The following is a 12,883-nucleotide window of genomic DNA, read 5'->3' on the forward strand; positions in this document are numbered from 1 at the left end:
CTTTTCCCACCATCCTCCTACCAACAGGGATTAGTCTGGCCCCCACCAACCCCCCCTCATGCAACTATCCTGCAGTTGCATTAACCCAACGCGTGTGACGTTAACTCAGGGGCAGAGAGCTGGGGGAAGTGTTCCCTCTGAGGCTATGTCTACACTCGCGGCTTCTTGTGCAAGTACAGCCGTTCTTGTGCAAGAACCCACAGAGCAGCCACACTGCCCGCCTGCTCTTGCGCAAGGAAATTTACAGTCTGGCGTGGTAAGAGAGGGCGTCTTGCGCAAGAGCTGTGTTCTTTTCTAACAGGTGTAAGCTCTCTTGCATGAGAGGGCAGTGTGGACGCTCGGCAGGGATTTCCTGTGCAAGAAACCTTTATGGCTAAAATGGCCATCGGAGCTTTCTTGGGCAAGAGAGTGTCCATACGGCCATGGATGCTCTTGTGCAAAAGCACAGCTCGCACATGGCAGTGTGGACGTGTTCTTGCACAAGACTTCTTACACAAGAACCCTTGTGCAAGAAACCGCCAGTGTAGATATAGCCTAAGAATTTCCCCCCATGAGCAGAATGAATTTTGTGTTGTGCACCTGTACTGAGTTCATGTGGCTTGTTTGGATGTGCCACTGTAGCACCCAAGTTATTAAATATTTTTTAAACCTTTGCCTTTTCTCTCTGCTGCTGTGTCTCTTCACCTTGTTCCATCAGCTCCCCTGGTGCCTGCTGCCCCCCTCAACCCCTCACCCTCCTCTGCTGTCCTGACTCCTGCCCTTCTCACTGCCCTCAGCCCTCCTGCAACCTGCCCCCCCTCCACCAGCCCTTCTCTCCCCCCGTGCCCACTCCTCCAGTAGCCCCACTCTGATCAAGTGAGCTATCCCTCCTCATCCCCTCTCCTAACACCTGCCTCTAAACACCTGCCCTGCCTCTCTCCTCTGGCCCTGGTCCCTCCCCTGCAGGTGTCTGCCCTTCTGCTTCACTCCCAGAATCCCCTGGCACCTGCACCTTCCCTTACCCCAGCACCTTCCTGGTGCCTCCCCCTTCCCTCAGTGCCCCTGCCTGCTTTTTCCCTGATGTCCACCCTCTCACTACCCTCTGCTCCCATTCCCCTCATGCCCCTTTGCCCTCACACATGATTTGCTCCATCCCCACCTTCCTCATGCTCACCCCTTCTTTCAAGCCTTCTCCCAGCACCTCTCCCTCCCTCCTCTAGCCCCCAGTGCCCTTACCCTCTCCTCTCCCGGCATCACCTTGTTTCCCCTCCCACTGACACCTCTCCCCTCCTGCCCTTTTCCTCATTGTCTCCACTTGGTCCCCTGGCATTTGTCTCTCCTCTACCCTGTCCCTTGGTGCCTCCCCCTTTCTTTTCCTGCCTTGCGCCTCCTCCCCTCCCCTCAGCACAAGCCCCTTCCTTCCTATTTCCCATCACACACACCTTCTGCCTTCCAGTTTGCGGGGCTGGAGTCTATGGAGCTTCTCCAGCTGCTGGCCCAGGGCCAGGCAGAAGGTCTCCAAGAGACACATGAGACCGTAGTAACCACAGAGCCCCAACGCTCTGAGCAGGACCCACACGCAAAGGCACCGGAAGCCACATTTATCCTCCAGGTTCAACATCCCACCTGCCCGGGAAATGTAGCTCCCCAGAGCAAGCTTTGTGGGGCCGAATTGGTGATTCCTGGTTGAGTCTGATGCCTTGGGGTGGAGGAGAAGCCCTGTCCCATCCCCTGAGCGAGTTGTGGAGCCGCAACTGGATTCACTTGCACTTCGCCAGGACTATGCACAGGACTGACAGTGTCCCAGGATCAGCATGTGCCGGGGTCAGTCCCGCTCCCCGCTGGCCGATTTGCTCCCCGACCCTGCTTTCCCCGACCCTTCCCAACCGGCACTGCTGCCCCCGACACCCTCCCAGCCACCCCTGCTTCCTGCCTCCCAGTTCTCCTCCTCCCAATCTCCCCTGGCCAGCCACACTGCCCCTCCCCCCATTTCCTGCAGCCAGCCACACTGCCCCTCCCCCCATCTCCCCAGGCTAGCTACACTGCCCCTGTCTGCCAGCCCCGCCCCCCTCCTGGCCAGCCCTGCCCCCCTCCCAGCCGGTATTTTTTCCCTGGGTGGGCTCTGAGCAGCGGGCCCCCACCATGTGGGCAGCTCCGGAGCCCGGCCCCCAGCAGCCCAGCGCGCGGCTGAGCCCAGCGTGCAAGGAGCGGCTGCTGCAGCCCTGCCCAGCCAGGCACTCCTTCCGGCGCGGCCCGGCCAGTGGCGAGACTCTGGGGCCCCAGCACCAAGAGGGTGGCTCTCAGGCTCGAAGGGCACGATCGGCCGCTGGGGCGCAGGCGGGCGAGTGGCGCTGGTGAGGCAGGGAGCCCGGCCGCCTCCCTCCCCCTGTGAGCGGCTCCTCCGCCATTGCCAGAGCCACACCGGAGACAGTGGCTGGCAGTAGGGGTACAAAGGTGGGGGGGCCCCCTCACAGGCGGGGAGGGGGAGTTGTGGGGCTGTGCACAGGAGGGGGTGGCTGGCTGCGGGGGGCACACGGGCGGTGGGGAAGGGCAGCACTCACCCGAAGGCCTCCCGCATCCTCCACCGGCTTCATGGTGTGCGGCCCGGCTTTTGAAGTGCCCGGGGCCGCTGGAGCATGCACAGCAGTGCTGAGGCGCACCAGACTGCGCAGATTTTGACGCTGCGGCCGCCGCCGTCTTCTTGCAGGGGCGGGGGGAAGGGCAATATTCAGAGCTGGGGTAGAGACCCAGCTCCAAATATTGGTGGAGCAGGACCGCCGGCTCTAAATATTGCTGGAGCCTGGGCATCACGAGCCCATATAACTCGCCGCCCGTGGTCCATGTGGGGGGCTCGCATCGCTCCAGGGAGGTGAGGAGGGTCAGGTCAGAGGGGCCAGGGCTGGGCTGAGTTTGGGAAGGGCAGAGGGGAGCTCTCTGTGCCTGTAGCCCGCCGGTTCCTTTCCCACCAAGGCCCCAGCCTGCAGCTGCTCTGGCTTCTGCAGTTTATCCTAGACCACTAGAACTGGAAGGGCCCTCCAGAGGTCGTGGAGTCCCGTCCCCTGCCCTCACGGCGGGGCCTAGTACGGTCTGACCATCCCGATAGATGTCTGTACAACCTGCTCTTAGTTTAGATGCTTTCCCCAAAGTAAACCTTTTACCTCCACAAATTCAACAGAAAGTCTTATAAGAATGAGGGGTTTTCCTTCTGTTTTACTCTCGAGTTTTGGTTATACTCAACTACAGACGAGCCATGGGAATGAGCATTTACTGGAGCCCTGGGCTGGCTGCTGCTCAGACAAACAGGGCCTGTTGCTCTGAGCTCAGGAGCCACTAGGCACAGACAGACAGAGGGGGCCTGACCCCTCGCACTCTGAGGCATTGGGCACAGACAAGCACCCAGAGGCCATCTCTCCCCATAGCTAGTCTGCGTGTGAGGTGGTTGCTGGGTGGAGAGGAGCCGGCTGGTCCTCTGCACTTGCCAATGGTTCTGTGCAGTGCACAGACACTGTCGGCACAGGCTGCTCAGGGCTTGGCAGGAGCTCGTTCCCACTTCCTTGGGCCAAGCTCCTCTACTCCCTTTCGGTCGCTTCGTCCATCTCTCTGTGTTCACCAAGCTTAACATTCTTGGCAAAGTTTTCACACTTCAGGCTTCTTCAGTTCCCATTTGTCTAGCAACAAGCTCGCCTCCTATTTTTGCCAAACCCCGTTGCCTGTGTCATGTTATCATAGAACCATAGAGCTGGAAAAGACCTCAGAAGGTCATCGGTTGCATCTAGGCTGGCATGATTTAACGGAAAAGTTTTTCCGTTAAAAATATTTCCGCAAAAGCGCATCTAGATTGGCATGGATGCTTTTGCGCAAAAAGTGCTTTTGCGCAAAAGCATCCGTGGCCAGTCTAGTCGCGATATTGCACAAGAAAGCCCCGATAGCCATTTTAGCCATCGGGGCTTTTTTTGCGGAAAACAGTTCTTCCCTGTCTACGCTGGCCCTCTTGTGCAAGTATTTTTGTGCAAGAGGGCTTTTTCCCGAGTGAGAGCGTGAAAGTATTTGCGCAAAAAGCACTAATTTTGTACATTACAAAGTCAGTGCTCTTGCGCAAATTCAAACGGCAAGTGTAGACAGCTGGCAAGTTTTTGCACAAAATCTTGCCAGTCTAGACGCACCCATCATGTCCAGCCCCCCGCTCTAGGCAGGAGCAATCCCAGCTAAATCAACCCAGCCAGGGATTTTTCAAGTTGAGACTTAAACACCGCTAGGGATGGAGACTCCACTACTTCCCTAGGTAACCCATTCCAGTGCTTCACCACTCTCCTAGTGAAATAGTTTTTCCTAATACCCAACCTGGACCTCTCCCACCACGATCTGAGACCATTGCTCCTTGTTCTGCCATCCATCACAACTGTGAACAGCCTCTCTCCATCCTCTTTGGAACCTCCCTTCAGGAAGTTGAAGGCTGCTTTCTAATCCCCCCTCACTCTTCTCTTCTGCAGACTAAACAGACCCAACTCCCTCAGCCTCTCCATATTCTCCAGCCCCCTAATCATTTTGGTTGCCCTCCGCTGGACCCTCTTCAATGCGTCCACATCCTTTCTGTAGTGGGGAGCCCAGAACTGAACATAATACTTCAGATGTGGCCTCACCAGAGCTGAATAAAGGGGAATAATCACTTCTCTAGATCTGCTGGCAATGCTCCTCCGAATGCATCCTAATATCCCATTCATCTTCTTGGCTACAAGGGCACACTGTTGACTCATATCCAGCTTCTCTACTTAACTGGTTGGTCCCCAGTTTGTAACTATGCCTGGGATTCTTCCGTCCCAAGTGCAGGACTCTACACTTGTCCTTGTTGAACTTCATCAGATTTCTTGTGGCCCAATCCTCCAATTTGTCTGTCACTCTGGACCCTATCTCTGCCCTCAAGTGTATCTACCTCTCCCCCTGCCTTCGTGTCATCTGCAAACTTGCTGAGGGTGCAATTCATCCCCTCATCCAGGTCATTAATAAAGATATTGAACAAAACTGGTCCTATAATCGAACCTTGGGGCACTCCGCTAGAAACCGACCGCCATCCTGACATCAAGCCGTTGATCACTACCCGCTGGGCCTGACCTTCTAGCCAGCTTTCTAGCCATGTATCCACATTCCCAACATATGTTTTTGCCACTCCTCCCCACAGATATTAAAGGTCTATCTTACATGTCAGCTTGGAGAGGCACAACTCTCAGATTGATGGGAAAGGGCACTGCCCAGAACACTGTCTAGAAATCGGTGGTTGTTGGCTGTGTACACCACATTCCCAAGGCATGCGGTCCTACAACCCTGAAGGACAGAAACTGCTATGAATGCATTGCTCCGAGCCACATCTCCTCTTACCAAGGGAAGGAACGTGTATTCGTGGTTACTACATGAGGGTGGCTAACAACTCTCGAGAACTGAGGGGAGGACAAGGGTTGGCTGTATTGTGGGTGAAAGCCGGGGTGGGGAGAGGGAACAATGCTATTGGTTCCATGCTTACAGTCGATGAACACCAGCAGGACTGGGACACGAAGACACCTTTTGTTACTGTGGCACAGCCACCAATCAACTCTCCTTTGTGTTGGCAGTGAGCTCTAAGAACTATTTAGAAAAGTTGGATATACACAAATCCATGGATCTGGATTTAATGCATCCGAGGGTACTGAGGGAGTTGTGCGATGTGATTGGCCGTTATCTTTGAAACTTGTGGCGATCAGGAGAGGTCCCGAGTGACCGGGCAAATTAGTCGAAACAATAGTAAAGAATAAAATTGTGAAGCATGTAGAAGAACATAATTTGTTGGACAAAAGTCAACATGGTTTCTGTAAAGGGAAATCCTGTCTTACTAATCTATTAGGGTATGTCTACATATGAGGCGTACAGATAGTTCGGAATGGCTAGCTAGTTCGAACTAGCTAGCCCGTGCCGCGTGTAGCCGCGCAGCACAGGGTTCGCACTAGCCGGCTTTTAAAAATGGCGGCGCCGGCTTTATGCTAATGAAGCCCGGGAAATTCATTAGGAAATTCATTCAGAGGAAATTCATTCCTCTGGTCTTGGCCAATTGCCTCAGCGCCGCCTGCAGCCTCAGGTACTGACCCCTCCGACCCTCCCCCCCAAGAGCAGATCCCCTGACCAGGGAGTGGGAAAGTCTCCTGCTGCTGAATTAACAGTCTCTGCCCCTCTCTCCTGCCAGCACCCTGAAGCCTCCCCTGCCGGCCCAGCTCCTGAGCCCCCTGCTGAGGGCGGCCGTGGGACAGACAGTGTCTGGGGACTGGCAGCAGGAGCCCACCCACAATCAGGTACATCCCCTCCCTCGCCCCCCCCCCTCCAGCCAGGAGCAGGAGCAGGAGCAGGAGCAGGAGCAGCCTCTGGCGGCCTGGATCCCCCAACCCCAGCCCCCCCTCTGACCCAGGGCTCCCCCTTGTCTTGCAGGAGTTCAGCCGGGGCCTTGCTGACATCCTCGATGTCCTATTGGGCAATCTCCTCGCCGAGTCCCCAGACACCGCCCGGCTCCAGCTGATTCTGGAGGTGAGCCCCGTGGGGGGGACGGGGCCATTGGCCCTGCTTCCCCGGGGGGTCGAGAGAGGAGCTGTGTCAGTGGCTGGGGGGGGGGGGGCACAGTCTGAGAGGAGCCCCAGGCTCTGCCCAGAACTGGCGCCTCCCTACGGGTCCTGACTTGCCTCTTTCCCCCCCAGCACCTGAGCCCCTGGCTGGAGTCCCGCCTGCCCCAGGAGCGAGCCAGGGCCCTTGGCAGCACCACGGCCCTGCTGGGAGTCGCCACCACCCTCCCGGGGTTTGACGTAAGTGACCTCGGAGCCGGGGGGTCTGGGGCTGCAGGGCGCGGGGCTGGGACCGTCCCCGGGAGGCAGAGGCAGGGTCGGGAATGGGCCGGGAGTGATCCGCGTTCCCCTTTCCCTGGGGAGGGGCGACCCTGGGCCTTTCAGGGAGTGGCCGTTTGCGTGGGACAGGATGCTGAGGGACCCCCCCTCTTCTCTCTCCCCTCAGAACTCCGCCGACTGGCCGAGGATGGGTCACCACGTGGCCCAGCTGGGCCTTTTCATTTCGGACCCTTCCGAGGACGTCAGCCGGCTGGCCCGGGAGGGGGTGCACCGCCTCTTCCAACTAGTCCTGCACCACAGGGGTAAGTAACCCAGCTGGGAAGTGGGCCCCAGGGTCACCCTGAGGGTGCCGGTGGCGGGGGGAGGGGACCCAGCCCTTTTCCCCAGACTGGTCCAAGGGGGGATGCGTCCCTCTGTGTTCCCGTCCTTCTGCCCCCTGTGCCCCTCCATTTGCCCAGGGATGCCTGCAGGGGCCCGTGGGAGGGGAAGGGCTCAGACCTGCCAGCAGAATGACCCTGTTGTGTCTCTTGCAGGCCTCAACATCCACCAGGCAGAGGACCTGTGGTGCAGGCACTGGTACAAGGAGAGGTGGGTCCTGGCTCACAGCAACAGCGTGCGGGTGGGAGAGGTAAGGACGCGCTGCCAGGGCAGGGCAGGGCTCGGGGGTGGGGCTGGCTGGGGCCCTCGTGGGGGTAGGACGCGGGGGGGGGAAGTGGGGAGTGAGTCACTGATCGAATGGTCGATGCATTTTCCCTCGACTATTCGAGCCGTGGACAGGGCGGCGCTGCCCCTTTGTGACGCTGTCCCGGCGTTTCAAAGGGGCGGCGCTTCCTAGGGGCAGTGACGCACGGAGCCCGGATCTCCCGTAGGAGGGGAACCAGGGCGGGACGGGGGGGTAACACTTTTCTATGGAGGTCGCTCCAAGATGTTGGCCAGTGGCCTAGGGCTGCTCTGTTGTGCGGAGGGGGGTGAGGTCTGGGAGGGTCTTGGGGGCAGGAGGAAGGTGTGACCCGAGGCAGGGGTTTGGGGTGCAGGGTGAGGAGAGCGTCTGGGTGCAGGGTCTGGAAGGGAGTTTGGGGAAGGAGGAAGCTGTTTTAGCCCCAGGAGTTGGGGCCGGGCTCTGGGCCGTCAGCTGAAACCTCCTGTGCTCTTGATTCCAGGTCTTTGGGCAGCTCTTCACACCAGAGCAGGAGAATGCCTTTCTGGAGACTGCTCTGCACGCTGCCCGCTCCCCCCTGCGGCGCCACAGCAAGGCCGGGCTGGTCCTGGCCCACGCCCTGCAGGGGCAGGCCCATCAGCTCCTGGGATACATGGTGAGCAGCAGGAGCAAATGCAGGAGAATGGGGCAGGGGCAGGGTCTCCTTCTCTTCCCCTCAGTGAGTCCCCCCCACCCCTTTCCTCAGGCTGCCCCCCCCCCCATGTCCTACCCGCATGGTTGGGGGAGAAACCGTGTCCTAGGAGGCGGGAGGGGGCAGAGGTGTCAGGAGCCCTGGGGGGGTCAGGAGCTCACCCTACGGGCTGCAGGCCTGACAGGCGTGAGCAGAGAGCAGAACAAGTCTCAGCGCAGGGGGGAGGCGGGTGGAAATCCCGGGGGGCCCAGTACCCCTGAGTCCTTGGGGGATGAACCGCTGACGGATTCTGCTTCCCTTGCAGCAGGAAGACAGCCAGTGAGGGAGCTGAGGAGCCAGCAGCTGCGTCCCCCTCTCCCCAACCCTCCTAATTGTATAGAACTGGATTTAAACTCTTGTAGCGCCCCCTCTCCACCTGGTTACCTTCTTTTAGAGCCAATCTCCTTTCAGGTTCGGATGGATAGGTCTGGGTTCTTCTGGATCCCGCCACCTACTCAATTTTATTCTTTCTGATTGATGTACTTGGCGGTGCCTCCACCTCCCTCACTCCTTCCTAGCAGGGTTGCCAGGGCAGCTTGGGAGGAAAATTCTAGCCCAGGATAATCCCCACATATTTGCCAGATAGTTGGAGACTCCCAGAAAATAACACAAACACATACACTATAATAAACACAATTATATTAAACAGGAGACAATTATAACAGAACAGGGTAAAACATTATTTTTAGGGTCACCGGTGCCCTGCAACTGTGAAGTTAGTGTCCCGTTGGTACGCGTACTTTGTTGGGGCCCTTGATGACTGTTGACCACACAATCCTTCTCTGCAGAGGTTTAGCAGTGGGGCTGACTAGGTCCAGTACAGCCCAAAGGACTCACACATGGGAGAAGGCAGTAAATCCCTCCACAGTTTAATAGGCTGCAGGTAATAAAATCCCCAAACAAATTCCCTGACTTACTAACTAAAAATTGGTGCACTCATACACTCCATGAATGAGCCTCAGGTTGAGAGATGACTCAGTCTCTGCAAAGGGGCTGCTCTCTTCTCACAGGGGTCCTCTTCAAGCAGGAACCAGGCTGCTTCGGTCCCAGAATTTCCCCTCACCGTGAAGGGGTGCAGGGCTCAAGATGCAGACCACACAACTGCACCAAAATTCAAAACTATAGCCTCCCAGGCCAGCCTCCAGACCCACACAGCAGGCAGCAGCCCTGAACTTCTGCTAGAGCCCAGCTGACCATGCAGTGACTCTCTCACCCAGGGAGCTGGAGAGCCAACTCAGCCTGGCTGGGGAAGCCTCCCAGCAAACTCCACAACTGGGAATCAACAGTGGAGACATAAACCCAGCTGAGGGATCCTGCCTTCAGGTCCCTAGAGGCTAGCTCTCAGGGGGAACCCTGCATGCAGGCCTGGGGCTTACTAGCTCCCACACACTCAGTCCTCCCCTTTTCCTGGCTGGCTCCAGACTCCCCTCAACAATGGTCTCTCCTTCCCCCTGGGAGGGGCATCTCACTCCCTGTGGGTTGCCGGGCAGACTCTGGCCCTGGTAGGGAGGGGGAGCCAAGGCAAACTCAGAGTGCCTCTCCCTGAGCTGCCAGCAGACAAAGCCCCGGGAATCCAAGCAATCTCCTTGGGGGTTACACTCTCCCTGTGCGAAAGTTCTTGCCGTCCTCGGCAAGGGTCATTTAACCACAACACAAACATGCAAGGTCCTTTCCATCAGGTAATAGTATACATTGTTTAGTTGACAATAAATATCATTAGCCAATAAGTAAGTATTGCTGTGTCCACATACAATATTAATTTAAACATTAAATTGTTATTCAATTTACATTAATAACATTCTTACTATATTTAAATAAATGACTTAACCTTGGAGTCTCCATTGTTAACTATCAGACACAAACAATAATAGGCCACCCGCACCCATCTATTTACTAAATGCAGAGGGACAGAGGTGGAGGACCCTGGGACATCATAGGTGAGTTTCTGTACAGGTTTTCGCTCTCGTTCTGAACGTCGAAGTACAGGAGCTTCTTCATTCTCAGGGTTCTCAGCAGTAATGACTGCAGGACAATCAATGATTTCCCTCTCTGCAGGTTGCATGGCTTCTCCCACATCCTCTACAGGTGGAACCATCCTAGCTGGTAAACCACTTGCCTCTTCATGCTGTATTGTTGACTGAGGGGGTACAAAGGGTGCAGCTTCAGGGTTAAGTATTTGAGCTAGAGGAGGCTCAGATTCTCCCTCTCTAACAGTTTCTACCTCACACAGCTGCTCATGAAGCATAGGAGGTATTGGATAATAGGGGAAGAATTCCTCTTCACTGCTACTCTGTGAATGAGGATCATTTTCTCCAGAGGAGGTTAAAGACTCACTGTCTGCCTCCTCAGCAGATTCAAGTTGTGCAGTAAGGGTTCTTTCTGCAGGAACTTTCTTCCTTAGTCTTGAACGAGTAATGGGTCGCCGGGAGGAACCACATTCACTATTTTTCTCTTCACCTATTAACTGCCCCACTGGCAAGAGGTGGTTTCGGTGAATAGTCTTACAAACATTTTTTCCATTTTCCATCCTAAGGCGATATACAGGCAAGTCTGGTAGCTTATCAACCACTATGTAGGTGTCTGCATTCCACCGGTCAGCTAATTTATGTTTTCCAGTGAGACCTAGATTTCGGATTAAGACTCTGTCTCCTACCTGCAGATCCTGTTCACGGACCCGACTATCATATCTCTGCTTGTTAGCAAGGTTGCTTTTTGTGGCTGCTTGGGAGGCCAGTCTGTAAGCTTCCCGCAAGTCATGCCTGAGACTCTGAATGTACTGGAGATAAGTTGTTTCGCTAGCTTCATCAGAGGATATCCCAAAACATAAGTCAATTGGTAGCCTGGCTTCTCTGCCAAACATTAAATAATAAGGCGAAAACCCAGTGGACTCATTTTTAGTGCAGTTATAAGCATGCACAAGGTAACTGACATGCTCACTCCATCTGGTCTTTTGGGATGGATGTAGTGTTCCCAACATGTTTAGCAAAGTCCGGTTGAATCTCTCCGGTTGTGGATCTCCCTGGGGATGGTAAGGAGTGGTTCTGGACTTCCTTATTCCCAGGGTTTTTGTAAGTTCACGAATTAGTCTGCTTTCAAAATCTCTTCCCTGGTCAGAATGGATTCGGGCCGGGAAACCATAATGTACAAAGAATTTGTCCCATAAAATTTTGGCCACTGTACTGGCTTTTTGGTCTTTTGTGGGATATGCTTGGGAATACCTTGTAAAATGGTCAGTAACTACAAGTATACTGGAGTGGTTCTTTCTATCAGGCTCCAATGACAAAAAGTCAATGCACACCAATTGCATGGGTGCATCTGTAGCGATGTTCACCATAGTCGCTGCCTTTTTTGGCAGAGTCTTCCGCTTAACACACCGAGAGCACCATTTGCAGTGGTCTTCCACAGATGCTGTCATTTTGGGCCAATAAAACCGATCTCTGACCAGTTCCAAAGTCTTATCTACCCCCAAGTGACCATGATCATCGTGCAGAGACTTCAACACCATCTCCTGGTATTCTTGGGGTAAGACCAGTTGTTTCCGCACATGGCCCCTTACAGTCTGGGTGGTCCGGAATAACAAACCTTTGTTAATCACTAAACGATCCCACTCTTTTAAGAGAAGAATTATGCTGGGGGAAAAGTTAGCCTTAGAGATGGGTTTTTCACCCTTTTCTACAGCTTCCAGCACAGGTCCAATATTTGAATCTTTCCACTGAGCTCTTCTCAATTCAGTCGGAGTTAACTGGGGCAATTCAAAAGTCTTTAGCCCAACGAGGTTTGCATAAATGGTAGGTATAGCCTTCTCAGACAACCCCAGTGTGTCAGCATATCTTTCCTCATTTACATAAGGGGACTGCACTTTTCCTATTACAGCCTTGCAGGTGGCACGAATAGCAGGAGATGGTATCTCCATCCACTCAGACTCTTCCTCGAGTGGGTTATGAGGGCGACGGGACAATGCATCTGCGTCTGCATTGGTTTGACCCGAACGGTACTGCAGCTTAAAGTCATAAGCAGCCAAGGCAGCCATCCATCGCTGACCAGTAGCATCTAGTTTAGCCGTGGTCTGCACATAAGTAAGTGGGTTATTATCTGTTTTTACTACAAAGGTCGCTCCGTATAGATAATCATGAAGTTTGTCCACAACAGCCCATTTGAGAGCTAAAAACTCAAGTTTGTGCACGGGATAGTGTCTTTCAGAGGCAGTCAACCCTCGACTGACAAACGCCACAGGTTTCCATTTATTCTCATAATTCTGATAGAGAACTGCTCCTAATCCATCAAGACTGGCATCTACGTGTAGTTCATAGGGCTTGGTAGGGTCTGCAAAGGTTAACACTGGTGCAGTGGTGAGTTTCTCAATAAGGGCATGGAAAGCGCTGTTGCATTCCTCAGTCCAACGGTCTCCAAATGGTTCATTCACCTTGAAATACCTCTCATTAGGACTTGCAAGCTTATGTTGGGGTGATCTCTTCCACGTTGGGGGGTATCCCCTTGTCAAATTGGTGAGCGGTCTCACAATGGAGGAGTAATTTTTTACAAATCGGCGGTAATATCCACAGAAGCCTAGGAAAGATTGTAAAGCTTTCAGGTCTTTGGGTACAGGCCAGGTGGTTAATGCCTCAATCTTCTCGGGATCAGTCGCCACACCTTCTGCTGACA

At 54.7% G+C, this 12,883-nt stretch overlaps 1 long non-coding RNA gene across 1 annotated transcript; it reads left to right on the plus strand.

Annotated features, from left to right (window-relative positions):
* The first annotated feature begins 6,692 nt into the window (after positions 1-6,692).
* LOC149523209 (uncharacterized) lies at positions 6,693-7,463 on the plus strand. The gene is made up of 3 exons (XR_016347142.1): positions 6,693-6,794; positions 7,000-7,135; positions 7,367-7,463. It is a non-coding gene; the product is annotated as an uncharacterized LOC149523209 (long non-coding RNA).
* Positions 7,464-12,883: the final 5,420 nt, after the last annotated feature.

The sequence above is a fragment of the Pelodiscus sinensis genome, chromosome 18 (assembly GCF_052426305.1).
Source record: "Pelodiscus sinensis isolate ZL-2025 chromosome 18, ASM5242630v1, whole genome shotgun sequence".
In the NCBI taxonomy this organism is placed as follows: Eukaryota; Metazoa; Chordata; order Testudines; family Trionychidae; genus Pelodiscus; species Pelodiscus sinensis.